This window comes from Scyliorhinus torazame, chromosome 17 (assembly GCF_047496885.1).
Source record: "Scyliorhinus torazame isolate Kashiwa2021f chromosome 17, sScyTor2.1, whole genome shotgun sequence".
NCBI classification, from domain to species: Eukaryota; Metazoa; Chordata; class Chondrichthyes; order Carcharhiniformes; family Scyliorhinidae; genus Scyliorhinus; species Scyliorhinus torazame.
Window position 1 is genome coordinate 13994084 of NC_092723.1, and position 25275 is coordinate 14019358.

The 25275-nt window shown below is 49.7% G+C and overlaps 1 protein-coding gene across 8 annotated transcripts in view; it reads right to left on the reverse strand.

The window, feature by feature from the left end:
* plekha6 (pleckstrin homology domain containing, family A member 6) overlaps nt 1–25275 on the reverse strand; it is a 358362-nt gene that overhangs the window by 292107 nt on the left and 40980 nt on the right. The gene's annotated exons all lie outside the window — the stretch shown is intronic.

Consider the following 25275-nt stretch of genomic DNA (forward strand, 5'->3'; position numbering starts at 1 on the left):
GAATCGAACCTGGGACCCTGGAGCTGTGAAGCAATTGTGCTATCCACAATGCTACCGTGCTGCCCCACGTGAAGAGGTTGTGGGGAACCCACCAGCGTGCACTCCGGAGGGGCGAGGGACATGCCCAAGTGCCCTGGCAGTGTCTTTATGGCGCTCCACACAGACATGGGGAGAATGTGCAAACTCCACACGGACAGTGACCCTGAGCCAGGATCGACCCTGGGACCTCGGCGCCGTGTAAGCATTGCTGACTCTTTAAGGCCCCACCCCGCCAGCTTGACAGCGAAAACCACCCCCCCAGATTATCCGTGCAGAGTGCCAGAGGATCTGGAGAGAAAGTTTGGGTGTGCAGCTGGAGAGTTACACGTCGGTTTTCTCTGTGCATTAAAAAGATACAGGAGTACTCTGTGCACAGAGTGCACAATGCTGCCCAGAGGGAGAGAGACAGAGGCATGGAGAGAGAAAGACACAAGCAAAAACAAAAAGATAGATGAGACAGAGAGAGGGAGACTGAGAGAGGAATAGAGGGAGAGAAACAGTGTGCGCGAATTAACAAAATAAAGCGTCCTGTTTTAGGTGCGAGTATCGGGATGTTTCTTGGCGTCTGCAGCGCCGATAACAACCCCGCTATCAAACGGGACTTTGGGGTTTTTTGGGGCCTCGTTGAGGAACGCCCCGCCAAGGCCGCACTTATCTTCATTTTCTACACTGATGAGCTTTTAAATGCTGACATGATCTCTCGACCCCTTCAGCCTCACCGCGGCCTCTAGACCCCCCCCCCAACTTAACTCTAGGGGATCCTTGAGCCCCCCCCCCCCCATTACCACACCTCTTAAAGGCAGGGAACCCACAGGCCCAATCCCTGGCATGGGCAACCTGGCACCTTGGGTGCCCAGGTGGCACTGCCAGGGTGCCAAGGTGACATTTCCAAGGTGCCACGCTGGCATTGCCAAGGTGCCTGGGTGGCGGTAGGAGTGCCTGGGTACCACCCAGCCCGGAGCCCAACCACCAGCCTCCAATGGCCTGGGAGACCTTCCCTGGTCCCATTTCTCCCAAGCACGAGCATTCATTCCCCAGGCTCGGGATATTTGGGCACAGATATATTTAAATGAGCCAACGGCCTCATCGTATGACCGAGTCGGACGTGACAAGGCCGTTCGACCACGCCCAGGGAGGAAGAAACAGAGTGAGGGAGCCAGAGAGATGGAGACAGAGGGGGGGACCAAGGCCGAGGGAGAGAGTGGACACGCCCATGAGCTACAGCAAGAGAGTGAAAGGGAAAAATGTACACACATTAAAAAGATACAGGAGAAGAGGCAAAAAGAAATTCAGAAATAAGAGAATAAAGTCTTCATTATGGACCTACAAATTAATGAGAAGTATGGAAAATTTACCTGCAAATCCCTGAATATATTCTATCAGACAGAACTGCACAACACCAAATCTTGGAAGATCCAATTCAAGAGCGAACTATACGGTAAATGAAAAAGCCCTGGGGAAAATTGATGTACAGAGAGATCTGGGTGTTCAGGTCCATTGTACCCTGAAGGTGGCTGCGCAGGTTGATAGAGTGCTCAAGAAGGCATACGGCATAATACCCCTTCCGATGAAGGAAAGGGAGTACAAGCGTTGGCAGATCATGTTACAGTTGTATAAGACTTTGGTTCGGCCACATTTGGAATACTGCATACAGTTCTGGTCGCCACATTACCAAAAGGATGTGGATGCTTTGGAGAAGGTGCAGAGGAGGTTCACCAGGATGTTGCCTGGTATGGAGGGCGCTAGCTATGAAGAGAGGTTGAGTAGATTAGGATTATTTTCATTAGAAAGACGGAGGTTGAGGGGGGACCTCATTGAGGTCTACAAAACCATAAGAGGTATAGACAGGGTGGATAGCAAGAAGCTTTTTCCCCAGAGTGGGGGACTCAATTATTAGGGGTCACAAGTTCAAGGTGAGAGGGGAAAAGTTTAAGGAAGATATGCGTGGAAAGTTCTTTACGCAGAGGGTGGCGGGTGCCTGAAACGCATTGCCAGCGGAGGTGGTAGAGGTGGGCATGATAGCATCATTTAAGATGCATCTAGACAGATACATGAATGGGCAGGGAGCAGAGGGATATAGATCCTTAGAAAATAGGCGACAGTTTTAGATAGAGGATCTGGAACGGCGCTGGCTTGGAGGACCTGTTCCTGTGCTGTAATTTTTCTTTGTTCTATGTTCATTCCAGATCGGATTCGTATATTAGCATGCATCTCACCTGCAGGCCTGTCCCAGTGAATAATGGTCTCCAATCAATCTCTCTTATACGCCTAGACATTTGATTCCCATCTGGCTGGAAGAATATACTCACAGTAATGGATACATTCTTTGCAACAAAAAAGTTGATAAACCCAACAGTTTAGAATGAACTTGTGAGAGCAGCTCCCTCCCACACATTCGGGGCAAAGAAAAACGATACATTTCCAAGACCCTTCACTCTCAAAGACTGCGTTTGTTCAGATCAGTCCTTGTGAACATACTCAGAACATTTGTGGTTTTAATTATGGACCATTCCCAACACTTTGACTTTAAAACACGATGATCTTGAAAAGATGGAGAGGATGAGTTTCAACTAGCAGAATTTCCCACAGAGGATTTCCTGGTTTCCCCTGGCTAGAGAATCCAGGATGTGGAGATACCAGCGTTGGACTGGGGTGGGAACAGTAAGAAGTCTTACAACACCAGGTTGAAGTCCAACAGGTTTGTTTGGAGTCACTAGCTTTTGGAGCAGAGCTCCTTCATCCGGTGAATCGGAGGAAGGAGCTGCGCTCCGAAAGCTAGTGATTCGAAACAAACCTGTTGGACTTTAACCTGGTGTTGTAAGAGTTCTTGCTCAAGTATCCAGGATTGGGGATCATGGTCGCAGGGTAAGGGGGTGGCCATTTGGGGCAGGGATGAGGAGATACTTCTTCACCCAGGAGGTTCTTTGAATCTTTAATCTTTCATTCTTTACCCCTGTGATTGAAAATATTCAATAGAATTTTTGACACCGGGGGAAATGGGGATAGTGTAGGTAAAAGATCAGACGGGATCTGACTGACTGGCACAGAAGGTTTGAAGGCTGACTCCTGTTCCTATTTTTCTATACGTTCTCACATATGCCAAGTTGGCCAGTATCGATCAAGCTCAGTAAGCAGTTGGTAGCAGGGGAGGCAAGCCGAAGCTTGCTTTATATTTTCCCCCACTTCAACCTCAAGATCCTCCTTTTCCTCCCAGTATCATGGTTGCCAACAATGGTACCAGAAGGAGGAGGATTACAGAGACAAGCTTTATAATGCCAGATTTATTAATTACATTCAAATTCCACCAGCTGTGAGTGGGATTTGAACCCATGCCCCGAGAGCATTAGCCTGGGCCTCTGGATTACTAGTCTAATGACATTGCCACTACACCACTGAATCCTCCAATAGGGACGTGAGCTTAGCAGAAAATGAACTGAAAAGGGTTGAACTCTTTTTTTTCCCTGCTGATTACTCCTTCTCACCACAGGTTGCCTCGGGAACCCATTTATACTCTTCTCCCTAAATCTACCCTAGCAACTTACTCTGCAACTCAATTACATTTAGGATGAAATTCAAAACTCTCGCACCTTTACTTCCCTCTTCCACTCATTTTGAAGTTTCTACCTTGTTTCTGAAAATAAAGCTGCATTTATATAGCACCTGTCTGTGACCTCATGTCCAAAAGTGCTTTACAATGGGGTAGTTTTTGAGTTGCAGTAACTGTTGCAATTCGGAGAATACGGCAGATAATTTGCACCCAGCAATGTCTCGCAAACAGCAATGTGGGGAAGAACACACACTCTGTTTTAGTAATGTTGGTTGAGGGATAAATATTGACCAGGTCACGATGAGAACTCTTCGCTTCTTTAAACCCCTGGAATCTTTTTTGCATGTGGCTGAAAAGTAGAAAAAGCTTCAGTTTATCTCGGGCTGGGCAGTTCGTGGAGCCGGAAGCGAGAATCAGGCGGGAATCATATGATATGGAAAAAGTCCGGTTTGTGCCCAGCACCGATTCTGATGCCATGTGGGCAGCACGGTAGCACAAGTGGATAGCACTGTGGCTTCACAGCGCCAGGGTCCTAGGTTCGATTCCCCGCTGGGTCACTGTCTGTGCGGAGTCTGCACGTTCTCCCCGTGGCTGCGTGGGTTTCCTCCGGGTGCTCCAGTTTCCTCCCACAAATCCAAAGACGTGCAGGTTAGGTGGATTGGCCGTGCTAAACTGCCCTTAGTGACCAAAAAGGTTAGGAGGGGTTATTGGGTTACGGGAATAGGGTGGAAGTGAGGGCTTAAGTGGGCCGGTGCAGACTCGATGGGCCGAATGGCCTTCTTCTGCACTGTATGTCCTATGTCTGTATGTTTCAGTCTGTCGCTGTCAGCATTACTGAAGTTTGCAATCCACGCAGGCGGGCCCATGTAAAACCATCATTTACATGGATTTTAATATAATTTGTGGCTTGGATGTTGACACTGCCCGCCCCTTCACCCTGCTCCACAATTCAGTTGGAACAAACTCACTGTTTGATGCTCCTTCCAGCCAGCGCCACAAGGGTTTGGGAATTCGGAAGAATGAAGCGAAGGAACTGGCTCTCCTCACTGTTACGATCTTGTACCGTCTCGGTGAATGTAACAATTTCACTGTCAGATGTACAAAGTAGGTTTCTGTTGGTGTTTTTGTTGAAGCCCAGAGTATGTAAGCAGAGAGCTCTCTGCTACCACACAGTCCTTTATAAGTTCAATGAATGCCTTCTTTTCCAAAATGGATAAGCAAGACTTTGGCAAAATTCCCAAAATTCTGGTGGTCGGTACCACGCAGAGTTCGATTGTTGTCACTGCTTTTTGAGAACACAGCTCTAGGGATGAGGCCTGAATATACAAGGTAATATTTGTGTATAACCTTTTTTGGGGGGGGCATATGGGTGACACTGGCAAGGCTGGTATTTATTGCCCACCCCACCCCTCACAGAGACGATGGAATTGTGAGTCTCCTCCTTCAGCTTTCGAGGGGGGTGTTGGTGGGAGGCAACGTGGTGATGTCAGGCCTAAGAGAAAATACAGCACAGAACCGGCCCTTCGACCCACGCTGTTGTGCCGAACTTTTGTCCTGGATTAAGAACATCATTCTACTGTAATCCATGTACCTATCCAATAGCCACTTGAAGGTCCCTAATGTTTCCGACTCAACTACTTTGACAAGCAGTGCATTCCATGCCCCCACTACTCTCTGGGTAAAGAACCTACCTCTGACATCCCCCCCCCCACATCTTCCACCATTCACCCCAAATTCATGCCCCCCCGCAATGGCCCGTTCCACCCGGGGGAAAAAGCCTCCGACCGTCCACTCCATCCACTCGCCATAAACCTCCATCAAGGTTAACGGTAGGGTTCTTGGCAATGTGGAGGAGCAGAGAGATCTTGGGGTCTATGTTCATAAATCTTTGAAAGTTGCCACTCAAGTGGATAGAGCTGTGAAGAAGGCCTATGGTGTGCTAGCGTTCATTAGCAGAGGGATTGCATTTAAGAGCCATGAGGTGATGGTGCAGCAGTACAAAATCTTCAGGGGTTACAGGTTTGAGTACCATCACGGTAGCTGGGGTGGAATCTAAACTCAATTAATAAGTCTTGTCAGAAAAAATTATGACGACATGAAAACATTGGGGAAATCCAATGAATTGGAACGTGTTCCGCTGGTTATATATTCTTGAAAGCTGCTTAAAGGCAGGGTCAGTTTGGTTAGGGTAATGGAACTAGTATTTTCGATATGTTAATGAGCAACAGAGCAAACAAATATTTCCCTGAGGCAAGTTGGTAAAAATGGGGAATAAAACATAAAGTGGGGGGGGTGGGGTCAATTTTCTTTCCATGTCACACCTGGTGCAAATCCCGTTATGGCCGGAAATTCTTTTGCGAGGGCCGTAACGGGATCTGTGTTGGCGTGAACCCAGATCGCAATCTTCCCAGGCCCTCCCAGCAGATGTAATCAGGTTCGCACCCAGGGAGGGGGGGGGGGGGAAGCTTGACTACTATGGATTTAAGTGCATCAAAATATACAAAAGCGGCTTAACGCCGAATCTTCGGGACGTGTCATATGTTCCCACACGCCAGCATGAAGTGAAGCCGGCGGGAAAGTATACCACGAGCCCGGTGGTGGCGGCAACGCTAAGGATCTGGGGCCAGTGGAGATGGCACCGGGGTGCAATGGGAGCATCGGTGTGGTCCCCGATCAGGGGTAACCACCAGTTTGTCCCGGGGAAGATGTTCCAGAGCTGGCATCGGGCGGGGATTGGAAGAATGGGGGGCCTGTTTATCGACGGGCCTAGGGGCACTGGAGGAGAAGTTCGAGTTACCCCCGGGAAATGCCTTTAGATAATATGCAGGTGAGGGCTTTTGTGAGGTGACAGGTGAGGGAATTCCCGTTGCTCCCGGCACAAGAAGTTCAAGATAGGGTGATCTCGGGTGTATGGGTCGGGGAGGGCAAGGTGTCGGAAATACACCAGGAGTTGAAAGAAGAGGGGTAAGCGCTGGTAGAAGAGTTGAAAGGTAAATGGGAGGAGGAGCTGGGGGAGGAGATCGAGGAAGGTCTGTGGGCTGATGCCCTAGATAGGGTTAATTCCTCCTCCTCGTGTGCCAGGCTCAGCCTGATACAATTTAAGGTGGTCCACAGAGTGCACTTGACGGGGGCGAGGTTGAGTAGGTTCTTTGGGGTAGAGGACAGATGTGGAAGGTGCTCAGGGAGCCCGGCAAACCATGTCCATATGTTTTGGTCATGCCCGGCACTGGAGGGGTTCTGGAGAGGAGTGGCGGGAGCAATATCTCAGGTGGTGAAAGTCCGGGTCAAGCCAAGCTGGGGGCTAGCAATATTTGGAGTAGTGGACGAACCGGGAGTGCAGGAGGCGAAAGAGGCCGGCATTCTGGCCTTTGCGTCCCTAGTAGCCCGGCGAAGGATCTTGCTAATGTGGAAGGAGGCGAAGCCCCCTCCAGCCTGGAGGCCTGGATAAATGATATGGCTGGGTTCATAAAGTTGGAGAGGATTAACGGAGTGTTAGAGGAAGGTCGGTCAGCAGCAGCAGCAACCTTGGGGGGGGGGACTGCCTGGGAGGGTGGATGAGCAAGAGATAACATGAAGGGTTGGGGAAACTGGCACGTACAGGTGAGGGCCAGTGTACAAAGCTGTGTAAATATATCATTTTGCCATGTATATATCTTGCTCTGCACGATTTCTCGTTTTTTTTTGTTACGAGGGGGGGGTTATTGTTTGCAAGGGAGAAAAATGGTGTTAAAAAACTTTAATAAATATATATATATTTTTTTTAATGAAGTGAAGCCGGCAGCAATGACAACTGGTCTCCGCCTTGTGTTGATCACGCTGGGGCGCATTGGCCATTGCAGCTCCCAGGTGGTCGGAGACATGGCAGGCCCCCTGGGACACTGGTACTGCCAACGTGGAACTGTCAACCTTAACTGCCAGGTTGGCATTGCCCGGGGGGGGGGGTGGAAGAGCCTGAAGGGGGGGCCCGGATGTCTGGGTGCTGGCGAACATGAAGGGCGGGGCATGCCGGCGAACACTGATTGGGGGGTGGGGGGGGGGGCTCATGCCGGCGATCAACGTGAGGGGTTCCCGCTGTGCATGGGGGGGGGGGGGGGGGAGAGGAAGGGGGTGGGTGGGGGAGGTCTTTAAATTTGGGTGAAGCTGTGCTTGCTGACATGTTTGGGCCTTGCCCTTCCCAATGCCAGAACAAGACACTAAATTAATAACTTAATCATTAACCTTTTTAAAAATGGCAAACTTTGGGAAGACCTCGTGCAGGACCTGTGTCTGGAGAGAAACACACCGGCTTTCTAACCGAAACTGAAACTTTCCCATTTTGGGGGGAAACTCCACCCAGGGTTTGAATAAGGTGTCAGAGGGTCAAAGGAGGTCACAAGGTGTGAATTTACGTTTACATTCTAAAAGGCAGAATCAAGAAATGAAGCTAATTAAGTTTGACTTCTGAAGAGATTAGTTTAAATAAAGGAAGCTCAAAAGGGAAAAGCTATATTTCTCAGAAGCAATTCAGCCTGTGCCAGAGTAGCTGTTGTGCGACCTCAACCCATGCCAGGAATAGTTGCTTTGACACCCAGAAAGCTGTGTCTCTGTAGTAATGCAGTCTTGAACAACCAGTTATTTTGCCCTACATCAGAAGCAATGCCAAAATGATACAACTGCCTGGTGTGGTAACTTTTACTGGATTTTAGTTTAGAGTTTTTGGAAAACCAATAAGATGCTGTGAAAGTTTGGGGAAAATTAGATCTGACAGTAGTGTAATAAAGATTTCTGGAACTGGGTAAAGCTAGGGATACTGTGACTAGCCATTATTTTAGCTCGCAATCCACTCAGTACTAAACAGCTGGCTTGTAATGCAGAACAATGCCAGCAGCGCAGGTTCAATTCCCGTACCAGCCTCCCCGAAGAGGCCCCGGAATGTAGCAACTAGGGGCTTTTCACAGTAACTTCATTGAAGCCTACTTGTGACAATAAGCGATTATTATTATTACTTCTAGTTGCCTTAATTTTGCTTATTTTGTTTCATAAACACGTACTTTGTTTAAAATCATCACAAAACGTCTGGAACATGGGCGTCATTCTCTGACCCCCCGCCGGGACGGAGAATGGCCGTTGGCCGCCGTGAATCCCGCCCCCGCCCCCGCCGAAGTCTCCACTCCCGGAGATTGGGCGGGGGCGGGAATCCGGCCGCGCCGGTTGGCGGGACCCCCCGCTGGATTCTCCGGCCCGGATGGGCCGAAGTCCCGCCCAGAAATTGCCTGTCCCGCCGACGTAAATCAAACCTGGTATTTACCGGCGGGACCAGGCAGCGTGGGCGGGCTCCGGGGTCCTGGGGGGGGTGCGCGGGGCGATCTGACCCCGGGGGGTGCCCCCACGGTGGCCTGGCCCGCGATCGGGGCCCACCGATCCGCGGGCGGGCCTGTGCCTTAGGGGCACTCTTTCCCTTCCGCCTCCACTACGGCCTCCACCATGGCGGAGGCGGAAGAGACTCTCTCCACTGCGCATGCGCGGGAAACTGACAGCGGCCGCTGACGCTCCCGCGCATGCGCCGGGAAACTGACAGCGGCCGCTGACGCTCCCGCGCATACGCCGCATTTCCGCGCCAGCTGGCGGGGAAACAAACGCCAATTCCGCCAGCTGGCGGGGCAGAAATCCCTCCGACTTCCGCACCTTTGGGCCGGCGCGATGCCCGTCTGATTGGCGCCGGCTTTGGCGCCAGTCGGCGGACATCCCGCCATTGGGGGAGAATTTCGCCCATAGTTTTTTGCTTTTCAACTCTTTCTTCACATTATATCAAATTGTAAAATACAGTTGAGGGCAGTTGTTTCAAGTTTCCGTTCTGCAACTTGGAATAATGTGGCGTTTACCATCAGCTGTGCTCTGAACAGCCTGGAATCTAGAGCTAGTCCCATGGCCGGTGGCGGGGGTGGTCTCGTGGTATTGTCACCGGACTAGTAATTGATGCTCTAGGGTACCCGGGTTAGAATCCCACCACACGGCAGATGGGAAAATTTGAATTCAATAAAAAATGGCAATTAAAAGTCTAATGATAACATTATTGACTTTTGTAATAACCCATTTGGTTCACCAATGCCCCTTGAGAGAAGCAAACCCGCCAACCTTACCCAATATCGCTTACATGTGACTTCAGATCCACTTGGTTGAACTTGGAGCAAACTGCTCAGTTCAAGGGCAACTAGGGATGGACAACAAAGGCTGGCAATGCCTGTTGTATGAATTATCATAGAATTTACAAGGAGGCCATTCGGCCCATCGAGTCTGCACCGTCCGTTGCAAAGAGCACCCTACCCAAGCCCACACCTCCACCCTATCCCCGTAACTACTCAACCTTATTTTTGGACACCAAGGACAAACGAGCATGGCTAATCCACCTAACCTGCACATCTTTGGACTGTGGGAGGAAACCGGAGCACCCGGAGGAAACCCGCGCACACACGGGGAGAACGTGCAGACTCCGCACAGACAGTGACCCAAGCCGGGAATCGAACCTGGGACCCTGGAGCTCTGAAGCAACTTGCTACCGTGCTGCCCGTGAAGTGGTGTTGGACAGAGCCACCTGCAGACCTAAGCAACGAGGTAGCTCCTAGTTTGTATCCTTAGCTATGGCCGGAATTCTCGAGCCATTTGCTGATGCCGGGATTCTCTGGCCCAACCGGCAGCGCAATCCCGCCCGCGGGAATTTCCGTTGACAGTGGCAGGAACAGAGAATCCCTACCTCTGGGCCAGCAGGTCCGAGTTCAAGTCCCATTTCAGGACTCCATATCCATGAAGGTGCACTCACGACATGGCCAAATCCCGCTGCTGAGAAACATACATCTGGGAGGCCAGAGACTCCCGCCCTCTATCTTTGTAAGTAGTTGTAAGAGTTAACAAAGGTTTACAGTTAACCTGCTAAAGGCCACCTACCGAGGTGCAAGTAACACCCCACACCAATGCCAACATCCTATGAAAGACAAAAGTTTTACTGTGTTTCTACGGAGGTATTACAAAGAATTAAACTGAAATATAACCATGCTGCTTAGTCAAATCACATTTTGATGTTTATTCTTCAAATTAGCAGTGGTCCTAATCCCTTGTGCCCACTCTGTCCCTATATCCGTTAATCACCATTTATTCTGTTCTCAAAATTTAACAAGGTTTAATCACTAACTTTAGTGGTACATGTAACCCACTCGTAACTGAGCGGTGGGGACACAGCCCTCGTAACTGAGCAGCTGAAGCTTGACTAAGGTGCAGCCTCTGGGGATTTCTGGGGTTGATGTTTTATCTGGCAGTAAGTTGAGGCTGGGAGGTCGTGTGGCGCAGTGGGTAGCGACCGTACCTCTGGGCCAGAGCCAGGGGATCCGGGTTCGAGTCCCATTTCAGGACTTAATATCCATGAAGGATATCAGCCCGTTAATCTCTCCAATGTGGCAGGTGGTAAAGGCGGGAGAGTTTCCTGGTCAGTCACACTGAAAAAGGCAACAAGGAAGCAGTACTTGGCCAGGCACAATCATGGATCAATCCACCGGGAGTTCATCGTCATCCCCGATCATGACGACGATCACCGATTTGTTGTAAAAACCCACCTGGCTCACTGATGTCCTTTAGGGAAGGAAATTTACCATCCTTACCCGGTCTGGCCAACATGTGATTTCAGACCAGCGGCAATGTGGTTGACTCTTAACTAGCCTCTGAAATGGGCTTGCACGCCACTCACTTCAAGGGCAATTAGAGGTAGACAACAAATGGTGCCATTAGGGTGGCACAGTGGGTTAGCCCTGCTGCCTCATGGCGCCGATGTCCCAGGTTCGATCCCGGCTCTGGGTCACTGTCCGTGTGGAGTTTGCACATTCTCCCCATGTTTGCGTGGGTTTCGCCCCCACAACCCAAAGATGTGCAGGCTGGGTGGATTGGCCATGCTAAATTGCCCCTTAATTGGAAAAAATGAATTGGGTACTCTAATTTTTTTTTTTAAAACAACAAATGGTGCCATTGCCAGAGATGCCCACCTCTCTCTCTCTGGAGAAGCATTAGTGCAGACTTGGCGGCAGGAACAGTGAGATATGCATCTGCTGGGTACCAGGAAAAGCACCAGCTTCCCATGTACCAAGAATTAATTACAAAAGGTACTTCATAAAATGTTTTATAAAATCCTTAGATTTTAATTTTGATATTATCGGTGCACACAACATATCAAAGCTCCGCCAGTGGCCTACAGAGAAAAGACAACACTTTCAGATTCAATCCCTCCTCGCAGTGCATTCAGCTGACCTCAGTTGTGATGCTGCAATGGGGAACCATTACTTTGCCCCTCAGTTAGGGAGGTTACAGACTGTTATTCGCTTCCGCACCACTGCACACAGGGTCAGACTGGACTCGCTGAGCAGTCCCTGCAGTCTGCCCATAGCCACTGCCTGGCTTCACAGATGAAGAAGCAGGCAAGGGGGCAGGCAGCTCCTTCCAAACAAACCGTGCCAAAAAAAAAAACCAGGAAGGTGAGGGGAAATAGCTATCTATTCAGCGATTTCTACATTCAGAATCTGGGCTTGCACACTAGTCAGAAACACAGGCAGCAACGTTACTCAATCCATCCACACAGTAAAAACAAACTGTGGAGAAATAAACTAAATGTTGCTTAAATCAATATACTGCAGAAAAAAGCTGCCTTCAGGCTTCATCTAAAATATCTCCAATGTCATTGTGACCATAAACTGGGACATACCTTCCAGCCACCTCACAGCCACCTCATACACATCCCCCAAACTCATACACATCCCCCAAAACTTTTTGTAAGATTTTCAGCAAATGTAATAACCCAGGCCGACAAGGTTTTCCGTGTGCCAGTCTATTCCCCCTCCCTCATACCCCTCTCCACCAGGCCAGGGTTAGCACTCTGCTCCCCGAGGCAGACGAATGTGGGTTTAGGTCTCACCCCGGACACATGGACAGAAAATGTATGGTACCGGTGCAATAGTGAGGCAGTGCTGCACTGTTGGAGGTGGCGAATTTCGGATGAGACGTTAAACTGAGGCCCCAACTACCCTCTCGGGTAGACATAAAGTTTAAAAAGAGCAGGACTCTTTTTCGGGAGGTGGTGTTAATGCTAACTGTTAGAATGTGACGCAGGAATAATACAGCAACTTGTCATTTACCTTCAGCAAGTTTATTCTGCATCAGACTCAGTGGAGATACGGGGCTGGATTTTCCGCCCCGCTGCGCCACATTTCTGCCCCGACCCTCCGACGGGATTCTCCGTCACGCCGGCCGGTCAATGGGGTTTCCCATTGTGGAGCAGCCCCACGCTGTCGGGAAACCCCCGGGCGCCGGCATAATGGAGAATCCCGCCAGTGGAGATAGCCGGTGACAATGTCCAAATAATTACCCCACAGAAACTGTTCCAGTTGAGTCAGTTTATATTCTTTTGGGTGGTTGAGCCAATGACCATTACCTGTCTTTAATAAAGCAATTAGCTTAACAATGTAATTGTCACAACATGAACTTGCGGGCATATTAGCAGGGATGGGAGTGTGCAGGGTTGGAGTTCTCCTCGGGAATCCTGGACAACATTTATCCTTCAACCTATATCACGGGGGGGGGGGGGGGGGTCACATAATGTAGTCATTGTCTCGTTGATGTCTTAGGAACTTTGCTGTGTTCAAATTGGCTGTCACATTTCCTAACTGATGACAGAGATTTCACTTCAAAAACTATCCATTTGTCTCTCTCGGGTCCAAAACAGATAACCTCACATTTCACCCCCCCCCCCCCCGTCATTCACTGTACCCCCCGTCCCACCCCACCATTCACTGTACCCCCGTCCCTCCCCACCATTCACTGTACCCCCCACCATTCACTGTATCCCCGTCCCTCCCCACCATTCACTGTACCCCCGCCCCCCCACCATTCAACTGTACCAGCCATAGTTAGCCCATTCGGTTTGTCTGCGTGCTCACTTCACCATGCGTCTTCCCCTTAAATACACACCCTCTCCTTGGAGAAACAAAAACACACATATGAAAACCTCCTCTGCTGCCTTCAATCAAACCAAACTCTGGGAGACCAGGAGCGGGATTCTCCGCCTTCTTGCAGCTGGAGGGACCCGAGAATCCCGCCGCCAGCAAATGGCTGGAGAATTCCGGCCCACAAGATCCCAATACTCATCCCCTCCATCTACCCTCCATAACCGTCCTACTCACCCAGGAACTTGTTATGTCTGTTTTTAAGTACGGGTGCTGGTCATTCCATAACGGGTAGTACCACACAGCGGATCTCTTAATATCAAATGGGGTTGGATCAGAATTCCAGGTCGATAGACCATGTTACGGGGTCTCAGAACATTCATACGACTGGCTCAACAACCTGCACCAGTTTGAATGCTAATTCGTACTTAACCCAGTTCAATAAATACATTTATTTTGCCCTACGCCACATTTAGTCATTAACCTGGAGTCAAGAGGAAAGTGGTGATATGGATACAAAATTAGCTCAGTGACAGGAAGCAAAGGGTGGTGGCAGCTGAATATTTTTCAAACAGGGAATTGGTGCTACTCCCTCAGGATCAGTGTTGGGCTGGTTATTTTTTAAAAACTTTTATAAGTGATGTAGACCCGGGTGTAAGGAGTAGCATTATAAAACTTGGAATAGATCAAAACAACAATAGCTACAGGCTTCAGGGTGATGAAATGACCCACGTCCACTCAAAAGGAGGCAGCTGTTCCTTTATATGGTTTATTTAATTTGGATTTCAGGATGCCAGTTGCAAACTGAGTGCATTTAAAAATCGACCCCTTCCTTCCACCACCCCTGGCTTTGCAAGCCAGCGCAGTGAGAATCATGTCGCGGTTTCCTGTAGCTGGAGATTTAAAAAATGTTTTAATATCAATTTAGAGTACCCAATTCATTTTTTCCAATTAAGGGGCAATTTAGAGTGGCCAATCCACCCAGCCTGCACATCTTTGGGTTGTGGGGGCGAAACCCACGCAAACACAGGGAGAATGTGCAAACTCCACACGGACAGTGACCCAGAGCCAGGATCGAACCTGGGACCTCGGCGCCGTGAGGCAGCAGTACTAACCACTGCGCCTCCGTGCTGCCCTTCCTGTATCTTGAGCTGTGTGACAAATGGGAGCCATGTGCAGAGTCATTGGGGCGTGCATCCAGGCCAAGTACAAACCCACCTTCTTCCTCTTCTTGCTGAAGGGGATGACAGCAACAAGGGTTGAGATAGCAGTCAGGCAAGCTGCGATACCAGCAAAAGGAAAGAATATAAGAGATGGAAGCTGGGCCAGGCTCTTTGTCCCCTCGAGGCTTCGTTGCCAATGAACATAATTATGGCTGATCTCTGAGTTGAACTCCACCTTTACTCATCAACCCCAAAATTCAATGGACCTCTGACATGAATATACTCGATGGACGAGCATATATCGCTCCCTGGGGTAGAGAATTCCAGAGATTCTGAACTCTGAGCGAAGAAACCTCTCACCTCACCACCCAAGCCCCAAATGGCTGAACCCCTTCTTCTAAGGCCATGATCAAAGGCCGAGATGTTGTGAAGCCTGTCGCAGGGGGTTCGCAGTCGAGTCTCGGAGCAGCTGACAATCGGGGTCCACTCATCATCAGCTTGGTTTCAATGTCCTAACAGAGCACCTCTGACTGAAAGTTAGACAAACGCTTCCTAATGTATCGTTCCATTTCTCCGAGCAGCGTTGTCTACTCGAGCCAAAGTACAGACAGCTTTGCACAATGGTTTCACCGCCAACCCGGGGTCAAGACCACCCAAACCCTCACCGGGTCAATCTCTTCCAACCAGACAGCCGGCATTAGATTTAAACACAGATTCCAGAGGCGAACAGTCGGAGTCCGATCAAGATATAGAAGTGCTGATGCCAGTGAAAACAATTAAAGCAGATCCTCACCCATTCCAGCTGCCCAAAGAATACAAGTGACCCGAACTTGCAGGGTTACAGGAAAAGGAGGGAATGGAGTGGGAGGGAGAGCCAGAAATAGTAACACAGTGGTTATGTACAGAACTAATGATCGGCAGACACGAGTTCAAATCCCAACATGGTAGCCAGGAATTTTGAATCCAATTAATTAAATGAATCTGAAATTAAAAAGCTAGCGTCAATTTTTTTAAAAAAATGAATAAATTTAGAGTACCCAATTAATTTTTTCCAATTTCAGGGGCAATTTAGCGTGGCCAATCCACCTACCCTGCACATCTTCAGGTTGTGGGGGCAAACACGGGGAGAATGTGCAAACTCCACACGGACCGTGACCCAGAGCCGGGATCGAACCTGAGACCTCGGTCAGCAATGCTAACCACTGCGCCACCGTGCTGCCCAAAAGCAGCAATAATTGTGACCACGTAACTACAAGATTGTCATAAAAGCCCAAATAGCTCAACGATGCCTCCGTAAGCAAGGAAATGTGCCGTCGTTAATAACAGAAGAAAATGCTGCAAATACTCAGCACCATCTGTGGAGAGAAACAGAGTTAACGGGCGGGGTTCTCCGGCATCCCAGCCGCATGTTTCTCACAGGCGAGAGGCGGTGCACCACTCGTTGGCGGAGGGATTCTCTGTTCCCGCTGTTGTCAATGGGAATTCCCATTGACACCACCCACCCCACCGGGGGGGAGGGGGAGGGGGAAGAGAATCCCGCCACCAGCAAACGGTGGAAAGTTCTGGCCTACCGTGGCAGTCCTACAGTGCTGAGATTGGCCATTCGGCCCACTGACCCTCTGAAAGAACACCCACACCCAGGCCCACTCCCCTGCCCTCGCCCCATAGACCCACCTAACCTGCACATCTCAGGACTGCGGGAGGAAAGCGGAGCAGCCGGAGGAAACCCACGCAGCCATGGGGAGAACGCGCAAACTCCTCACAGCCACACCGGGCCGGAATTGAACCCGGGTCCCTGGCGTTGTGAGGCAACAGCGCTAACTATTGCGCCAGGTCATCAGACACGCTGATGAAAGGTCATCGTAACCTGAAACATTAACTCGGTTTCACCCTTCTGGGTCCTGCCATGTCTGCTGAACATTTCCAGCAATTTTGTTACTGTTTTTATTTCAGATTTCCAGCGTCTGCAGTATTTTGCTTTAGTGCGAATCTGCTGCCTGTACCCAGTCTGGCCTGCAGGTTACCCCTGACCCACAGCAGCGTTTGCGGGCTGCGTAATTGTCTTAAGAGCAATTAAGCAATAAATGTTGATTTTTGCCAGCGATGCCCACGTCCAGCGAATTAATTAAAACAAAGCACTGGCGCAGCCATGGTGAGCAGGATGACCTCTTTTTGCACCTCTCAGAATAGTCCGAGTTGTCCCAAAGGTTCACTGTCCACAAAGCACCAAAATCTTTCAATATCTGGGGCGGCACGGTAGCACAGTGGTTAGCACTGTTGCTTCACAGCGCCAGAGACCCGGGTTCAATTCCCGGGCACTGTCTGTGCGGAGTCTGCACGTTCTCCCCGTTTCTGCGTGGGTTTCCTCCGGGTGCTCCGGCTTCCTCCCACAGTCCCGAAAGATGGGCGTCATTCTCCGCCGGCGGGAGTCTCCGTTTTGCCGGCGCCCGGGGGTTTCCCGACGGCGTGGGGCTGCCCCACAATGGGAAACCCCATTGACCGGCCGGTGTTACGGAGACTCCCGCCGGCCTGTCGGGGCAGAAATGTGGCGGGGCGGGTAGGAGAATTTCGCCCGATGTGCGGGTTAGGTGGACTGGTCACGCTAATTTATCCCGCAGTGTTCAAAAGTTAGGTGGGGTTGCAGGGATGGGGTGGAGGTGGGGGTTTAGGTAGGGTGCTCTTTCAGGGGCCGGTGTAAACTCAATGGGCCGTATGGCCTTCTTCTGCACCGTGAATTTTACGATTCTAGGATGTCTCACGTACTAGCAGCATGAACTGCACTGCTTCCGAATCGACGAAGCCCAACAGCTGCACCAACATGCTAACCTCGGTGTACAGCTGCAAAAATGTTCTTTGAATGCAGCCAGCTGTGTCTCCGGGCTTCTGAGGTTGGCAGAGTTGGAGGGGAGTGAGGAGTTTGAGGGGAGTGAGGAGTTTGAGGGGAGTGAGGAGTTTGAGGGGAGTGAGGGTTTGAGAGGAGTGAAGGTTTTGAGAGGAGTGAGGAGTTTGAGCTGAGCCTGCTGTATGCGCTCAATTGCAGCGTCCATTGCTGAGGCCTGGCAGTGCTGTTTGACCAGCTGCTGGTGGTGATATGACAATGCTAGCGATGCAGCAGCGGCAAGGCCGTTTTGTACCTCTCACACTTGTTTAAAAACAGCCCCCTTCCCATCCCAAGCTGCCTGCCCACCCAAGTTCCACAAGGTGCGGGCCAGTACAAAATGAAGACGATGGCACGAACATGCAGTTAATCACCTGGAGATGGGGCTGACGGCGGGGGGGGGGGGGGGGGCAGAGGGAGAAATTCACCTGTGATTAGAACAAATGTTTTTTTTTCGCCCGCTGCCTGACCGCTTCACGCATGGGCAGCCCTGATGTATTGCAACTGAGTCATGCTCAATGGGTAGCAGATAGACAGCTTGAAGGGTTAAGTCATTGCACAGTACAAACAAAATTTGTGTCTCCCCTATTTGTATGTGTTACACTGATTCAGCCAACACTTGGACCCGTTCTGGCAGTGCCAGTTGTAATAAAACAAAGTGGGAAAGCGAGTCGATGAAATAAGCAACCTCGCAAAGCACGGCTGGACCGGTTCTCTCTGCACATCAAGGATTGTTCTAGTTCACCTTGACCTTAGTTTAGACATCCGAGAATTCCCAGAGCACGAGTGTGAGAACTCTCTCAGCGCGCCGTGGCCCTGCTGCAGGCACAGTCATCACTCTTGCCGGTCCCCAAGATTTCATGGAGCAATAATGGCTGCCAGTAGTAGTGCTGCTGCTGAGCTCCCAAAGCAACAGCAAGATCCAGGATTTGGAACGTCAAAGAGGCTTTCTGCACTGAATACCAAAGGCGAGGGACTGAGACAAAGATTGAGACAAAGAGCCGGCACATAGGCACACACTGGCACAAATGGCCTCCTTCTGAGCTGCAAGACTCGACGCCACCTGAGTGAATTACTAAAGTCGCCACACTAAAGCTGAGAACAGCAAAGGAGGCAATGTACAACTAATCAGGCTGCTAGCAAAATTTACAAGATGCACTGTGGCAAAGTTGCCAACGCTCCTTTGACAGCACCTTCCAAATTCACGACCTCTGCCATCTAGAAGGAAGAGGGCTGCGGCTACATGGGAACACCACCACCTGCAGGTTCCCCTCCAAGTCACTCACCATCCTTGTGGTGATATGCATCACTGTAAATACACAAGGGGTTAATGCAAATACACTAAGACTAAATAAACACTAGAGGGAGCACCAGAGACATCATGACACACAGACATTCAACCAATAGCTCAGTAAGATAGGACACGACCAATGCGCAGTCAAGACACCCAGAGGTGGCACTACCACAAGGGGGCAACCCATATAAAAGGACAGAACACACATACTCTTTCTCTTTTCCATAGGCGACACTCAGAGAGACAGGGGCAGATCGGAAGCATCACACCCACCGCATGGATTAGAGCAGACTGGTTAGTTAGATTGAGTTACAATAGTAAGATTAGCAGGAGAGTCAAACTCAAGTAGGAGAATTGTTAACTGTTCAATAAATGTGTTAAAGCTATCTCCAATATATCGCCGTTCCATCAGTCGCTGGAACTCCCTCCCTAACAGCACAGTGGGTGTGCCTACACCTCACGGACTGCAGCAGTCCCAGAAGGCAGCTCACCACCACCAGCTCAAGGACAATTAGAGAAGAGCAACAAATGGTGGCCTCGCCAGCGACGCCCACACCTCATGAACGAATTTAAAAACAAAAAACCCTCAAATAAATTACCTTCATTTATTTTTCACTTCTTGGTTGAGAGAATAACAGTGAGCCCAGATTTACAAAAATGATTCCAGGGATGGGAGGCTTCAGTGACATTGCTACGTTGGTGAAGCAGGGTTTGTTCTACCTCAGAAAAAGAATTTTGAGAGGGGACTCGATAGAGGTGTTCAAAATCATGAAGGATCTGAACCATGTGGATGGAGAGGAACTTCCCACCCCAGGGTTTGAACATGAAAATCTACCCTGACATTTCACTGCAATACTGATGGAATCGCTGCATTGTTAAACATGCAGCCTTTCCAATGGAACATTAAACTAAGGTCCCTTCTGCCTGTTTGGCTGCGTATTTTGACAAGGAGAGTCCATCCCGCGTAAAATAAGAACAAAGTTTTATTTACACAAGAATATATACACTACCCAGTCGATCTCTACCACATTCCTCTCTCTCGTCGATGTCTTACTGGCCGACCTTCTCTACATTGGTTGTGATACCCTGCTTCTGGCGGGGGAGCTCGTGCTCCGCGAGGAGCACGGGGAAGACAAGTATTCCCCCATAGCTCCCGTGTGGGATATTACAGATATGAAAGCTCCCGCGGCACTACTTTTTGTCCTGGCCAATATTCCCCCTCAGTCACTATCACGAGAAAGGACTGATTATCTGGTCTTAATCACCTGGCTGTCTGTGGGAGCTTGCTGTGCACAATTTGGCTGCTGCATCACATAGAATCATAGAACTTACAGTGCAGGAGGCCGCCATTTGGCCCATCGAGTCTGCACCAGCCCTTGGAAAGAGCACCCAACCTAAAGCCACACCTCCACCCGATCCCCGTTACCCCATCTAACCTTTTTTTTTTGGACAACAGGGGCAATTTAGCATTGCCAATCCACCTAACCTGCACATCTTTGGACTGTAGGAGGAAACCGGAGCACCCGGAGGAAAGCCACACAGACACGGGGAGAAGGTGCAGATTCCGCACAGTCACCCAAGCCGGGAATTGAACTTTAGGCCCAGGAGCTATGAAGCAACGGTGCTAACCACTGTGCTACCATGCTGCCCTTTCATACATCACAACAATGACTTCACTTCAAAAGTTGACTGTAAAGCATGTTGAGATGTTTTGGGGTCATGCACAGCGCTATATAAATGCAAGTCTTTGGTTTTTGATGGCAGTGTCACTGAGATCCAGTGGACACCAGTCTAAAGTGACCGGCAGAAGAATAAGAGGTGGCACTGCCTGAGAGTGGAGGCTTGGCTTTCAAAAAGGAATTGGATAATTACCAGAAGATTAAAAAAACATGGAGGGCAACATGGAAAAAGGCAGGGAGTTGGATTAGCTGAGTTTCTCTTGGAGGGCTGGCACGGTCACAATGGGCTGAGTGGCCACATTTTCTGTGCTGTAATCATTCTATGAATCTATGGGCGCGAATCTCCGGCCACATTGGGCTCTCGCTTCAGCAGGGGCAAGGGGGGGGCCAGCCCATGAAATGAGGGTGGAGGGGGATTTGAAAGGTGGGGGAGTGCAGGGCAGGAAAGTAGGGGGTGCCGGGAGGTTGGGGAGGTGTCCTGGAAAGAAGAGTATTGTAAGGGGGCTTGGGGTGGGGGGGTGGGGGGGGGGGCTCGGGGGGGGGGGGGGGGGGCCTGAAGAGGGTGAAGTCCCAGGGACCCCATAGCAGGGTGTCCTCGCTTGGGGGGGGGGGGGGTGGTTACGGGTTGTGTCCATGTGTGTGGGGTGTGACATTGCCCATGGGTGGTGGGGTGTGGTGGACCAACGAGCTCACTTAGAGATTGGGGCGCCCTTTCAACATGGTGACCTGATCTCCGAGTTCAGCTCCCCAAGTGTAGTCTAAATCAGTGAGAAACCGCCCAGGGCCCAAAAAAAGTGACTAAGTGTCATTGAATAGCGGTGGGGAGCTCGCCGGCAGAGCGGGCGGGAAACTCCCTGAAAAGCCCGTCACAAATGAACTTAGATATTTTTTGGGTAGGGGCGGCACAGTGGTTAGCACTGCTGGCTCACGGCACCAAGGACCCGGGTTCGATCCCGGCTCACTGTCCGGTTGGATTTTGCACATTCTCCCCATGTCTGCATGGGTTTCAACCCCACAACCCAAAGATGTGCAGGGTAGGTGGATTGACCATGCTAGATTGCCCCTTAATTGGAAAAAAATAATTGCGCACTCTAAATTTATTTAAAAAAAGTAAATTTGGGGGGAGAATCGGACCCTATGATTCCTCTTGAACTGTGTCATTCCATGTGGCGGAATTGCTCCCACAGTATTGTTAGGTCGGGAATTTCAGGAGTCTAACCAATCTATGACTCATTGTTCATGCATTCAGGGGTTAACAAGATCCCTGCTTCCATTGCACTCACCAGCAGCTCAGCACTAAAATCTAATACCATTACCAACAGGGGGGAGAAGGCAATTAGATCACACATCGCATTGTCTTCCTCCCCAAAACCGAACAATGCATGGCAAAATAAATCCTTGCCATCAGCATCCTGTGGAACTGGAAGCGAGGGCGAGAAAGAGAGGCCGAGAGAGAGGCAGACAGTGAGAGGGAGAGCGAGGGAGAGAGAGAGAGAGAGAATGCAAAAGGAGATCAGCCTACACCAGTGTCAATTAAAGAGCGTATCCATATCTAATAATCATGAACTGCATATGGTGCAACCTAAACAATTCCAATGTAGTGACGCACCACCGCACAATAAACAGGACCACGATTAAAGGCACCATATATGAGTGCAGTGCACAGCACCATATTAATATTAAATAACCATAGAGCAGCAATGAGCATAATACAGGAAGTAGATAGAATATTGTAGGTTCCTGCATGTTTTTTGTAACAGCACAGCACCGTCGCCCATTTAGTTGTACCGCAGGTATTGCGGGGCAAAGGGAGCAGAGGTAGGAAACTACTAAAAGAGACAGAAAATTTAATGTGAGGGCATAAGTGGCTTTGTGCCCATTGGCAGGTGTTGCTGCTATTTCCATTAGGCTAAATACAGTCATTAGTCTAAATGCACGATGGCCGGAGTTCTCAGGTGGTTGTGATTCAAATTTTCCGCCAGCAGGTTTCGCGGTGGCGTGGGCTGGTTACAGTGGGAAATCCCACTGAAAATCAGCGAGAAGATAGAATCTCGTCGCCAGCGAAGAACACGCGGCCCAGAAACAGGTGGCTCGCGGACCGGGCAATCCCGCCCAATAGCTCTCAATACACTTCAAGTACTACTCTTCTATTTTTTTTCCAAATTGACACAGACAAGGGGAGGATCAGTTAAGGACCTCGCAGTCATAAGTTTTTTTTTCAAAAAATATACTTTATTCATAAAATCTATCATAAACATTACAGAACATTTTGAATTGTCTTGACTGTACATTTCCATCAGAGTTACACATCCCCTTGACTTTCTTCCATTCAGTTTTGATAACCTTACACACATGTCGCTCTTTACGTTACAATTCCTTCTTAAACACTTACATTGCCATGTTTCTTTTATACATTGGAGTGTTCATGACCCAGACCGAGGGGTGTTTACACTGTTACCCGCCCCTCGGTGTACATTTGCTGGTAAGACCTTACACAGTGGTCTTTCCCCATTGCGGCTTGGCGGCAGCTGGCCCAAGATTGAGTGTGCCCCTCAGCACATAGACTTGGCATGTGCCAGTCTGCAACACTCGGTCGAGGACAGCTCTTTGCACTGGAAGATCAGCAAGTTTCGGGCAGACCAAAGAGCGTTTTTCACCGAGTTGATGACCTTCCAGCAGCAGTTGATGTTTGTCTCGGTGTGTGTCCCTGGAAACAGTCCGAAGAGCACAGGGTCCTGTGTCACAGAGCTGCTCGGGATGAACCTTGACAAGTACCACTGCATCTCCCTCCAGACCTTCTTTGCAAAGGCACATTCCACAAGGAGGTGTGTGACCGTCTCATTTCCCCCACAGCCACTCCGAGGGCAGCGTGCAACGGCGCTGAGCCTTCGGGTGTACATGAAGAATCTGACAGGGAGGGCCCTTCTCACCACCAGCCAAGCTAGGTCTTGGTGCTTGTTTGTAAGTTCTGGTGATGAGGCGTTCTGCCAGATGACTCTGACAGTCTTCACAGGGAACAATCCAACGTCCTATCTAGGCCACTCCTTACCATTAGCTCCAATAACCCATCAGACAAAAATCACAAACAAGTCAACTCTTCCCATTTTCACATCACAGTGTGGCTTCACTAACCAAGTACTCTGCTCGGATAAAATTCCACCCACCTACACCCATGGAGGCTCAAAACTGACCAAACCTAAAAGCTTGGTCATTACCATCACCGAGATAGACCACCTATTACCATCTCCGTACCATCGCCCAACTTCATCCCAGTCTCAGCTCGCCTGCCTTCGTTATCTCGATACTAAACTATTCCAACACTCCGAGCTGGTCTCCCATATTCTAGCCTCTTTAAACTTGAGATTATCAAAGATCCTTCTGCCCATCACTCAAACTCACACCCAGTCCCATTCACCTACCACCCTGTGCTCCTGGACAAGCAACGCCTTGATTTTAAAATCCTTGCTTTCAAATATCTCTCTCCAGCCTCTCCCCGTCTATCGCTGCAATGTTGATGTTGAATCCAGACTGATTTGAGTTTGACAGAGCTCTGTAAGACCTTGACAGGCCACTCACCAGCTATCCACGCCCATTCATATCCAGTGGACGGCGGGGGCAGTTTTGAAAATCCCTAATCTGATAAGAGTACCAACCCTGCCCCCAGTAAATATTTGGCCCAGAATGAACACTGGGGCCTGGTTTGACCTACATGTGACTCCAGACCCACAGCAATGTGTTTGACTATTAACTGCCCCTGAAATAGCCCACTGAGCTGTTCAGTTCAAGGGTGATTAGGGATGGGCAACACACACTGAGCCAGCCAGTGACACCCACATTGCATGAAAAAGGAACAAAGAGCAAACGCAGTATGTTGCCATACCTTCTATCCAAGCAGTAAGGGTGACAGAACACACACACACACACACACAGGGGGGTACAACACCACTCTCAATCCCATGAGTCAGACAAGGGATTTATTACGACAACACAGGATGCTGGCTACGTCAGTAAGGAGAGAAAGCAGTCAACATTTAGAGTCCTTTTGCTCTTCATCAGAACTGGAAGGGAAAATGTGTTAAAGCGATGAGAGATTGCAACAAAAAGTAGCAACTTTAAACACAAAAGACAGACGGCCTGGTGTGGGGGGAGGAGGGGGGGGGTGGTTTGCATTGAGGCGATACATGTATGGGATATTTCAAAAAGGGAGAAAGCTGCTGAACTCAATGAGGGATTTATTACCTCCAGCGCTTTCCTATTGAGCAGCAAATGACAGTGCACACGGCAAGTGCAGGGCTCGTCATGACATTGTATCTCGTCACTTGCTCTCTCGGCAAGGTTGCGAGGTTGCCACATGGTTCAAGTGATGACGCTTTTGAAATTTTACTGCAGGTAACGTGCTTCCCACAATCGTTACCCGAGTGAAGTTGTCAAATATAAATTGACAAGCTAGGGATACCGCCATGGAGATGTCAGGCATCAAGATGCAAAAGCTTAATGCGCTCATCTGAAATTCCTCTCTCCTCCATCTCAGCAGCTCCTTTACCCCATTTGAAATAAATAGCTAGGACCAAAACAGTTCAGACAAAAGCATCAAGCTTCCCTGTTAGAATCGCAACAGACATTCAGCTTGAACAAAATTAAACACCCAAAAAAGGCAATTCCGGTGAAAGGGAGGCGAGAGAGATGGAGAGAAAGAATAAGAATGAGGGACAGACACAA